Source organism: Primulina huaijiensis, chromosome 4 (genome assembly GCF_012295235.1).
Source record: "Primulina huaijiensis isolate GDHJ02 chromosome 4, ASM1229523v2, whole genome shotgun sequence".
Taxonomy (NCBI): domain Eukaryota; kingdom Viridiplantae; phylum Streptophyta; class Magnoliopsida; order Lamiales; family Gesneriaceae; genus Primulina; species Primulina huaijiensis.
Window position 1 is genome coordinate 18,815,726 of NC_133309.1, and position 12,138 is coordinate 18,827,863.

The following is a 12,138-nucleotide window of genomic DNA, read 5'->3' on the forward strand; positions in this document are numbered from 1 at the left end:
GTACACAATAGTAGTAGAACCAATTAAATAAGATCGAAACTTATCTAATGCAAATACTACTGAAAGTAATTCTTTTTCAGTAGTTGAATAATTTATTTGGGCACTATTTAAGGTTCTACTAGCATAATAGATTGCAAACGGTTTTCCTTCTTTTCTCTGTCCTAACACAGCTCCTATAGCATAATCATTTGCATCACACATTAATTCAAATGGTAAAGACCAATCTGGAGGTTGTAAAATAGGTGATGTAATTAAAAGATTAATTATTTTTTTAAAAGCATTTTCACATTTCTGAGTCCATTCAAATTGTGTATCTTTTGTTAAAAGATTCGAAATTGGTTTAGATATTATGCTGAAATTTTATATAAACCTTCTATAAAAACCAGCATGACCCAAGAATGATCGAACTTCTTTGACCGTTTTTGGTGATGTTAAATTAGCAATAACATCAACTTTGGCTTTATCAACTTCAATTCCTTTTTCAGATATCACATGACCTAACACAATCCCAGATTTAACCATATAATGACATTTTTCCCAATTTAAAACAAGATTTTTTTCTTCACATCGTTTTAATACTTCTTCTAGGTTTTTAAGACAATTTTCAAATGAGTTTCCAAAAACAGTTATATCATCCATAAAAACTTCTACAAATTCTTCAATCATATCACTGAAAATACTTAACATGCATCTTTGAAAAGTAGCCGGAGCATTACATAAACCAAATGGCATTCTTTTAAATGCAAAAGTTCCGAAAGGACAAGTGAAAGTAGTTTTTTCTTGATCTTCTAATGATATAGGTATTTGATAATACCCCGAATACCCATCAAGAAAACAGTAATAAGAATTTCCTGCTACTTTTTCTAGAATTTGATCTAAAAATGGTAGTGGGAAATGATCTTTTCTAGTTGCATCATTTAATTTTCTATAATCAATACACATACGCCAACTAGATGGAATCCTAGCTTGTAATAACTCTCCCTTTTCATTTTTTATAACAGTGATGCCTGACTTTTTAGGTACTACTTGTGTTGGACTTACCCATTTACTATCTGAGATTGGATAGATAATTCCAGCGTCTAATAGTTTTAATACTTCATTCTTAACAACTTCTTTCATATGTGGATTTAACCTTCTTTGTGGTTGTTGATATGTTTTAGCATTTTCTTCCAAATGAATTTTATGTGTGCAAATTAAAGGATTTATACCTTTTATATCTTTCAAAGTCCATCCAATTGCATTTTTATATTTCTTAAGTAATTTAATTAAATCTTCTTCTTGATTTGGTAGAAGAGTGGAAGAAATTACAACAGGAAATGTTTTATTTTCACCAAGAAATACATATTTCAATTCGAATGGTAAAACTTTTAATTCAAGTTTTGTATTATCATCTTTTTTAAAATTATTTTCAGACTCAAAACTTTCTATTGAAAAAACTTCAGATTGTTTATTTAAGTTTTTTCCTTGTATATTTTCTTCCATAATTGTTTCAATTTCATTAATACTTGGTTGTTTACATAAATTGAACACATTAAGTTCTAGAGTCATATTTCCAAAAGACAATTTCATTATTCTATTTTGACAATTAATTAAAGCATTTGAAGTTGCTAGAAATGGTCGTCCCAATATTACTGGAATTTCATTATGTACTTCTATTGGTTGTGTATCCAAAACAATAAAATCTACAGGATATATGAATTTATCAACTTGAACCAACACATCTTCTACAATACCTCTAGGTATTTTGATTGACCTATCCGCCAGTAAGAGAGTAATAGAAGTGGGTTTTAATTCTCCTAAATTAAGTTTTTCATAAACTGAATAAGGAAGTAAATTCACACTTGCTCCCAAATCTAACAAAGCTTTTTTAATTTTATTTTCTCCAATAATACATGAAATTGTTGGACAACCAGGATCTTTATATTTTAAACTAGAATTATTTTGAAGAATAGAACTTACTTGTTCAGCCAAGAATGCTTTCTTCTTCACATGCAATTTTCTCTTCACAGTACATAAGTCTTTTAAAAATTTTGCATATGAAGGTACTTGTTTAATAGCATCTAATAATGGAATATTTATCTTTACCTGTTTAAAAACTTCATAGATATCAGAATCATTTTTTTGTTTTTTATGATTTGTTAATGCATGAGGAAATGGTGGAGGTTTATTTGATTCATTTACTATTTCAGATGATTTATCATTCAACATATTATTTTTAGAATTTAAGGTATCATCATTCTCAAAAGTATCAGGATTATCATCCTTACTCTTTGATTTTAAATGATCCTTGTTTTCATTACTATATGGATCATTAACTATTTTACCACTTCTAAGGGTAATAACAGATTTTATTTGATCAATTTTTTCATTTTTTAATTCTTGATTTTGATTTTTAGGATTAGGTTGAGGTTGAGATGGAAATTTTCCTTTTTCATGAATATTAAGTGCAGATGCAAATTTTGCAAGAGTTTCTTTCAAATCAGTCATAGATTGACTGTTTTGAATATTGATAGATTCTTGCTTTTGGATAAATGCATGAATTACATCTTCAAAGTTTTTTCTTGGAGGTGTAACATAAGGAATATAACCTTGATGATTTTGGTTATTTTGAAAATATTGTTGTGAGGGTTGTGCATTATTATCATTCCTCCAACTAAAATTAGGATGATTTTTCCATCCAGGATTATATGATGTTGAAAAAGGATCTAGTATTGGTTTTTTATAATTGTTAACATAATTTGCTTGTTCATGGAGACATTCTTTAAATGAAGGTAATGTTGGACAATCTTTTGTAGCATGATCATGTGTATCACATATATGACAAACAATTTCTTGAATACTTTTTAATTGACCACTCTTTTTCATTTCTAATGACTCAATTTTTCTTGCTAAAGATGCAAGTTTAGCTTGAATATCTATATCATCTTTAAGATTATAGATACCACCCCCATTTGTTGAATTATTGATTTTAGTTGTTGGTGGTTCTATTGTGCCTATATTATCCCAATTTTGAGCATTTTCTGCTAATGAATCCAAATACTCCATAGCTTCATTTGGGTTTTTATCTTCAAAAGTTCCATTACACATGAATTCTATCATTTGCCTATCTTTAGGTATTAGACCTTCATAAAAGTGAGAAACTATTCTCCATGTTTCAAAACCATGATGTGGGCATGTATTAAGTAATTCTTTATATCTATCCCAACATTGATAAAATGTTTCTCCTTGTTTTTGAGAAAAAGTAGTAATTTGTCTTTTAAAAGAGTTTGTTCTATGGGAAGGAAAAAACTTTTTGAGAAATTGTTGTTGCATTTCTTCCCATGATCTTATTGAACTTGATCTCAAATTTTGTAGCCATGTTTTAGCTTTATCTTTTAAAGAAAAAGGGAAAAGCTTTAATCGAACTATATCCATGCTACAATTTTGATCATTATAAGTGTTACAAACTTCCTCAAATTCTCTTAGATGTAAATATGGATTTTCAGAATCTAAGCCATGAAAATTTGGTAAAAGTTGAATAATTTGAGGTTTAAAGTTGAAATTAGATGCATCAGGAGGAAAAACTAAACAAGATGGGGCACTAGTTCTAATAGGGTTCATATGGTGCCTAAGTGTTCTTAATTGATCATGTTCTTGATTATTATTATTATTATTGTTATTATTGTTATCATTATCTTGATTATTTGAATTATCATCCATGTTTAAATTATTTTCAGATACTCGAATAAGTCTACCACTTTTTTTTCGACTCCAAATACTCAAAAAAAAAAAAACACAATACTTATAAATAAAACATAATTAACAAATATAAACTTAATTTATACCTCCCCGGCAACGGCGCCAAAAACTTGCTACTACTTAAATTATAATTCACCCAAGTGTAGGTTGTCTGCAAGTAATATATTTCGTAAGTACGAGATCGATCCACAGAGAGGTTATTTTAAGTTTAAATTTATTAATTTATAGATTACCAAATGCAAGAACGAAGTTTACAAATTATAAATTTTGTCAAGGCTCGAGGATTTATTCTTGGTTTATGCAATATTGTTTAACTAAAAGTAAAACAAAGGAAACCACCATAAATAATGGTTCCAAGAAAATAAAAATATTTAAACACACACCTAATATAATATAGTTCCCACTATAGAAAATACCGAATTCACCGATATTTTATATATGGTACCTATGATTATATATATAACTATATAAATATATAACTGCATAAAATAAATGTTAAATTAAATCATTATATTTCATTTAGAACAACCGGCAGAGCCACGCTATTGCCTAAATGAAATATATGATTTAATAAGTTAGTTGCGGGAAAGTAAAAGTTAGTTGCGATAAAGTAAAAGTTAGATGCGGAAAGTAAAAGTTAGTTGCGATAAAGTAAATGTTAGATGCGGAAAGTAAAAGTTAGTTGCGATAAAGTAAATGTTAGATGCGGAAAGTAAAAGTTAGTTGCGATAAAGTAAATGTTAGATTGTTAGATATCATAATATTTCATTTAGAACAACCGGCAGAGCCACGCTATCGTCTAAATGAAATATATGATATAATTATATATATATATATATATATATGTATGTATAATATAACAATAATAATTGATGAAATATTTATTGTATCAAAATTAAACAACAAATCAAGATAACCACTTCAATGGTATCAAGCATTTGATGTAAATTGATAACAACAAATAATTCATTTTTATACCTACAATAAAAAGAAATTAGCAAAATGAAAAGAAATAAAGAAAGAATATACAAAATATAAACAATCTTACTTCACCAAGAATTCATCCTCTTCACCTTGACATAATAGATTTAGCTTTCCATGAACTTACTTTTGATCAACACTAAAAACATCACTCATAATTTGGAAAATGAAAAATATATTGGAACTTAGAACTTTTATACACACTCACACTATATTTTACAATGAGATAGAATGATTCTCAAGCTAGCACAAGGCCTCTATTTATAGGCCAAATGAGAGAAAGGGTCAAAAATTCTATTAATGCAATGTAGTTGTAATAGTAGTCTTTGTCTCCTCCAACTTCAATTCCATGCCCCTTCTTTCAATGCTTTGTTCCACGACTTTAATCACCGAATTTGACTCAGCTCAAAACAGCAAACATGTGGGGAATTGTCTGTAGATGAATTTGGCCACTTGGTTCACCTCATTTGGTTAAATATTGAAATAGTTATGATTTTTTTACTATATGCTGGTCATGGTGAAAGTAAATTTGTCCTCCTTTTGATATTTTCACAATTTGATCATCTTAACCAACTTTTTAGGCAATCATGTCTTCTGCAAAGTTGTAGATAATTTCTCAAGGATTTTAAAAATATTTGAATCACCTCCATTTGAATTTTCTAGCTTGAGTTATCATTATTTTACCAACACTTAGAAAACCTGAAAATAAAACATATTTAGTAAGACATTTAAATATAAACACACAATACTAAAATAACAAAATTTTATAATTTTAATGAAACTTAAATTTTAAAATATAGGTTTTAACATATAACAAATTATTAATTTTAAGTTTCATCAGGTGACATCAGCAACACTCTCACCGGTCAACTGGGCCTTGGCCAACGTATTAACATATTAACATATTCGTATCCGTATCCAAGGAAACACGATCGTCGGGATCCCACTGGGACCATAACCCTCACGATATTTTCAACATATCATCGTATTTATTCATAATCCCTTCACGACCTTCAACATTTCGTATTTCCATCACTTAATAAAAACATGCATATATTTTCGTTTTTTTTTAAACCAAGCATGTAACATGTCTTTTAAATGTTAAGATTAAATCGTAAAAATCCTGGAACATTTAAAAATCATAATTTAACATATAAAAATTTATAAACATTTAAAATAATCATATTAACATATAAACAAGCAATTAGAGCAATGCCATGATGTTTACTAATTTTTCGGGTGTAAAATGATCATTTTACCCCTAGACGTAAAATTTCACGTTTTTGACTTTTTCTTAATATAATGGACTCTAACATGTCCCAAATAATTATTTAAGCCTAAATTAAAATTCTCTTAATTTTATTTAGCTTAAATAATAGACTTTTTAATTAATTCGTAATTAGTCGTTTTGAAGGCTTTTTTATCCCGAAAAATTTCAAACTTTAATATAAAATTCTTAAATTTAAAACTTAAACTTTTTATGTTATTTTAGCCCTCGTGAACCATGACTCGACCCCCGTGAGCCTTGTTTCAATTTAATTTCCAAAAAGAAACCCTAGCTTGACCTATATATTTCGACCCCGAGCCATGTCCCGATTTCCTCGAGCCACCCTCGAGCCATGCTGGACCAAACCCTGGCCAACCCCTTATGACACCCTCCTGGACCATTGGAACCCACTGACCAGACCCCCAGCTCGAAACCGAAATCACACATTCAGCCCCTGCACTCGGCCGAGACTTCTAGTAGACATATGACTCTTGCCTCACACCCAGGACCATAGCCAACGACCCTGACCTTGAACCAGCCTTTTGTGCACCTACCTAGGCCCTTAAGGAGTTAACCTAGCCCAGCCCACAGCCTCCTGGCCGAGCCACCCAACCCCTGCAAGCCTGCGCACGATCTGCACGAAGCACTCTCTTTACGTGTGCTAGGAATCCTTCCCCAGCCCTTAATTCGAGTCCTAGCATGGCTAGGACTCTTCCCTTGACCCTGCACAGGCCCTGGCTAACCCCTGGTCCTAGCCGAACCAAGCCAAGCCACCATCTCCCTAAAATCGTGAGCCCTTAAGACACACATGACAACATATGTTTCCAGCTTGATTGTATCTTGATTTGCAACGTTTTTAGTGTGTTCCTAGGACTCTATATTTCATTCAAACCATGCTTAATCATGTCCTAATCATGGCAGCCCCTTTAGATCATATTAAACATGAATTTGAAACAAAATCTAAGCTTTAAAAAATCCCTGCTCATGTAAAAACGAAATTTAAATAACATGTCCCTTGTTTTTCATACAAAACATGCATAAAAATATATTATGGTGTGATGATGTTTGAAAAAAAATTGTGTGTGCCTTTGCGTATTTAACGCACGGTTATTCATTGACGAATCGAAGAACGATGATGAAGGGGCCTTGGCTTGAAACCCTTGAAGCTTTTCAAATTTTTCCTCTTAAAATTATGTGTGTGTGCCGTGTGATATTGAAAGAATTTTGGGTGTGGATTTCTGAAAAGTGGTGTGGGGTTTAGGTGTTAACGGGGAGGGTTTAACATATTTTATACTTAATTAATCACTAATTAGGATTAGGCCCATTAAGTAGGTAATTTAGGCCCATTACTTAATAATTAGAATTTTAAAAATAGTTTTGTTTAAATAAGTTTGTGAATTTATTAGCCGGATTGCCAACATGTTTGTAATTTTGTTGAAAAACCAATAACGATAAAATTTACGTTCCGGCGTATAAAATCACCTCAAAATCCCTTATTTTCAAAAATATGAAAAAGCATCAACCATATTTTAAATAATTAAAATCCATTATTTAATAAAAACATTTTACATTTTTCAGCCCTCGGTCTCCGTTCCTCGATCGCAACTCGAATAATCCTTAAAAATACAGTTTTATGCATAATGACAATAAAATCCTATTTAACATATAATCATGCATGTCACATAATCAATTAAGCAATTAAAATCATTTAATTAGCCCATTTCTTATTTCCTAGATTTGCATGTAATTAAATTACGTAGTTTTAATTTTGGACCTTACAAGTGTACTCGCCAAGGCAAACTCGTTTGCTGCCCTCACCCTTGAAAAATTTCAAGTAATGACTGCTATTATGGCTGGACGGAGACTGAACTGGTTAGCTATCATATTCAACATCTTCAAGGACATGCTTCAGTCATCCAAACAATCCCAAGGTTCTGTTGTGCCACTCAGCTACCTTCTGAAAAACAAAGGTTTGGTGGACAACTCTACTGAAAAGTCATACAAATTCAAGATCTTCACTGCCAAGAATGTTCAGAAACCGAAGACCAAGCTGGAAATGTCTCCTGAGCAGTTTGTCAAAGTCATAAAAAGAGATTGGGACGCAGGAAGCTCCCAAATCAGTCAAGAAGACCAAGGACTTGGCTTAGAAAAAAGCAATCAAGAGGAAATTGATTGTCAGTGAAACTGAATCGGAGAAAACTCCATCTCCGAAAATCTTGAAGAAGCCAAGGTCCCAAAAGACCAGACCAATCTACTGTGGAAGCTGTCACAAATGAAAGACTAAAGCCAACTGAAGCTGAACGGCCTATCAGTGCTATACAAAACAGGGCAGTTCCAGTTGTATCTTCAACTGAACATCAGCATCCTCTCAACATCAGCATCCTCCTCCAACTTCTCCTTCAAAGAAGACTATCACCGAATCTGGTGAGACGCTGAAACAAGTGGAGTGAGAGCACCACTCATCACCATCACCGGTCCAACTACACTGGCTTTTGCCTGACCAAAGGGAGTGGTTATACGTGAGAAAGTGAATTCAACTATGTCAGGGCTGAGCATTTCTCATGCCCTCACTGACCCAAAAGGTATGGGCAAGTTGATTGAAGCGCCCAGACCAACCAACCCGATTCAAACTCATATTGATTTGATATGAGAAGAAATAAACGAGTTCTCTGAATCAAAGTTATAATTGCTTAATGAATGGGTCCGATTTAGGACCTAAGTTTTTGCCTGGCGGTTACACAAAACATTAGTTTCGAATAAATTCATCGCCTTGGAGAAAACCGTCCGAAAGAAAGTCAGAGCCATCCAAGGAAGCATTTGCTGAACAAACTGAGCGAGTAACTGTTTTTTCTTCCAAGAATGCTCAACATTCATCTTCTGCTCCTAATTCTCCTCCAGAAGGTCTTCAACTATACACAAATGCTGAGTTGTCTTCGGCAAATATCGATGAAGTGATTCAATCAGTGCCCTCTAACATCCAGCTGAATGTTATAACTTAAGAATCAGTTGAAGACCAGAGCAAAACTGAACAAATAGCCTCAGAAGCTATATTACCAGAAGTTGAAGAACCAGTTCAATCGCCTGCCATGACTAAACAGCAAGTTCATACTGAAACTAAAGAGGCTCAGTTGCACTTTGAACAGACTGAAGAAGTGCAAGTGCAAACTGAAAAGCCAACTGCTACTTAGATTTCTACTCCACCCCAAGAACCTCAATAGGAGGTAGTTGAAGAAATTATTCCAGAAATAGTTCCAGCTGTGACTGAATCAATAGATAGGGCCTTGGTATTTTTCAATGAAAAAGACAAAGAGCAAGAACCAGAATGAAAGGATCAGTAAGAAAGTAATAAGTTTTTAGAAAGGGAGGTTGAATAAACACTCACGGATTATATGTTCTTTTAAAAAATTTGAGTTCAGTTTAGTGACAAACTGACACTCGGTATCTCGTCAATCGATAACAATCAGTTTAACTTAAAAAACAGTTACAGAAGTAAACTGACTGAGAGATAAAATAACTGAAATAAAATGCACACGGTTTGTTTCTGGATGTTCGGAAAATATAATAACTCATACGTCATCCCTTCTATCACGAAGATAGGATTTTCACTAAAAGACTTTGATCGAATACAATAGTTGTACTGACTCACTTCAGTTTGGACTTATCACTGCCAACACTGAAACTCTTAGTTACAAAAAGCTTCTACAGTTCGTGACTGATCTTAGCAAAACTTAAAGAATCTAGCAAAGATTACAACATGCTTATAAGCTCAAGAATGTATCCTTGAATGCTACGGATATAACTAATAAGTGTGAGCTTTTGATTTGCGTAGTGATTTTTGCAGCGTAACAACTTGAATAGAATAGTTGCGTTGAAATTGTTTCGTAGCTATTTCTCAGCTGCTTTCTTCACCTATTTATAGGCTTCCCTCTTCAATGGTAACTTTAAACAAATTTGAACTTTATATCCGTTGATTGCCACGTCAAAATTCCTCTGACACCCGTACACTGTGATCTCTGAAATGCGGCCTTCCACTAAGTAACAGTCTGCAGTGTACTACTGTCGGTTGTTGATAACTGATGACGTATTCAGCTGAAGAATCAGCTGCTAGGCGATAGCTGGTAGGGAATACAGCTGCTGATAGTTAGCTGCGCAATCAGTTGCTGGATTCAGTCTCGTAGTTCAGTTTTCTCGTGTTCAGTTATTTGCATAATCAGTTGGTTCGCAATTTGTCAAACGCCGAAACTTAGTTTCCATCAATTTCCCATTTTATGGTGTTTGACAAAACTAAGCAAAAAAATAACTGAACAATTGAACTCATTGTAGATAAAATAATCTTCGATCTTTATAAAATTCTCTCAGTGTACAAATTTGTACAAAGAATGAAAGAATAAAATAATTTTCAAGAAAACGAATCCATCAACTGATAGAAAGTCTTCTGTGATACTCTGTGAGACTTCTTCTTGGTGGCTTATAGCTTAGGTCTTTTCCCCATTTTTGTCAAACGCCTCCGTTCTTACAGATAATCCCCGAACATCAACTGATAAAAGCTTAGCAGAGGTGGCTACGTTTGAGAATGCATTAAGCATAGTAGTTTGCAGCAAGTCTATCTTTCTGGAAACAGATGTATCCACGAATTAAACTCTCTTGCCGATTGCATCTTGAGTCAGGGAAAGACTTACAGCTATACTTCTATTCTTTTTGATTTCGTCCACTGCAAAAGAGAGAGAGGTCACAGTGGCTTGAATTTGTTTCAATCTCCCAGAGTTGAAGTCATTTGAGGAGTCTAGCTTCAATGTATGAGCAAGCTGAGTAGATTGGATATCTGAAATCGCCATCATCATCTTTGACAGGTCTTGCTGGATCGTTTGAATCTCTTCCAGTACTGAATCAATGTTTATTGAAGGATGAGGAGCTGAAGGTCCAGTTGGCTCTGGTTCTTGTTCTCTTGAGGCTTCATCAAATATTACCAAAGTCCTATCAGTTATTATCGGTTCTGCACTGACCATTTCAGGAGAATCCTCTACACCTGCTTCCTGTTGAATTTGGAGAGGAGAAAGAATGTTTGGTTGATTAGTTGAGTGATCAACTGAAACTGAAGTTGGCTCTTCAGTTTGAATGTCTTCAGATAAGTATAGCTGAGCCTTCATAGTTTCAATAACTGCCTGTTCAGTAACACCAACTGACTAAATTGGCTGTTCAGTTTCTTCAATTATTGCCTTCTCGGCAGGTTCTTCAGTCGACACAGTTTAATTAACTTGTTCTTCAGTTGGAATGACTTCTTCAGCTGATCTAGATGATTCTAGCTGAATATCAAAGGTGACTGATTGGATGACCTCATCAAGATTGGACAATGATAAATCAGCTTCTGAATAAAGATTAGGATCAGAAGTTGAAGAAGGAAGTGCTACAGATGATGAAGGTTGAACAACTGAAGTGGAGGGGGCAGTTGCTTGTTGATCAGTTTCATCACCAACGTCCTTGGGAGGTCTTTGAACTGAATCCTAAGTTGGGTCTTCTGATGATACGTGTAGAACCCGTAACTTAGACTACGTATAAGTCATGCATAATTCTAGTATTTAAATTAAAATGATTTTTATTGCATGAGTTTCTAAATTTGATTATTTTACGTAGTAGTTTAAATTTTTATCATTTCAGTTATTTCAGTGAGGCCGGACTGGAGTTGGAGTTTAGAGATAAAATTTTAGATTAAAGAAACTTTTCCAGAATTTAATTTAGCAAGCAAGTAAGTTAATTTAAGTTATTAAGGAGGTTTGAGGATTTATTTAAGTTACTTGAGGTGAGTAGAAAATAAATTCATTTAAGTTCTTAATTATGGGATTAGTTCACTAAATTAATTAAAGGATAGGTAAGGCTTTTAAGGGTTATAAATCTAGTTAATAATTAACGTTTCCCCTCCACTTATTTGTTGAAATTCGGCCACCCCTTGGAGATGCAACATTTCTATGCCAACTCACCCTTTTGAATCATTCTTTGTTATTTTAACATGCCAACCTTTTTAATTATTAACCACCCTTAATTAATTAATTAATAAACATAATCCTAGTCTAGGTTGGCATGAGTATTCGGCCACCTCACCCCAACAAGCACCAACAAATCATTTGATATCAAACAAGAATTCAAATTTCAAAAAA

At 33.1% G+C, this 12,138-nt stretch overlaps 1 non-coding gene across 1 annotated transcript; it reads left to right on the top strand.

Annotated features, from left to right (window-relative positions):
• The first annotated feature begins 3,157 nt into the window (after nt 1–3,157).
• On the top strand, nt 3,158–3,268 carry LOC140975976 (small nucleolar RNA R71). The gene has a single exon (XR_012175112.1). It is a non-coding gene; the product is annotated as a small nucleolar RNA R71 (small nucleolar RNA).
• Nucleotides 3,269–12,138: the final 8,870 nt, after the last annotated feature.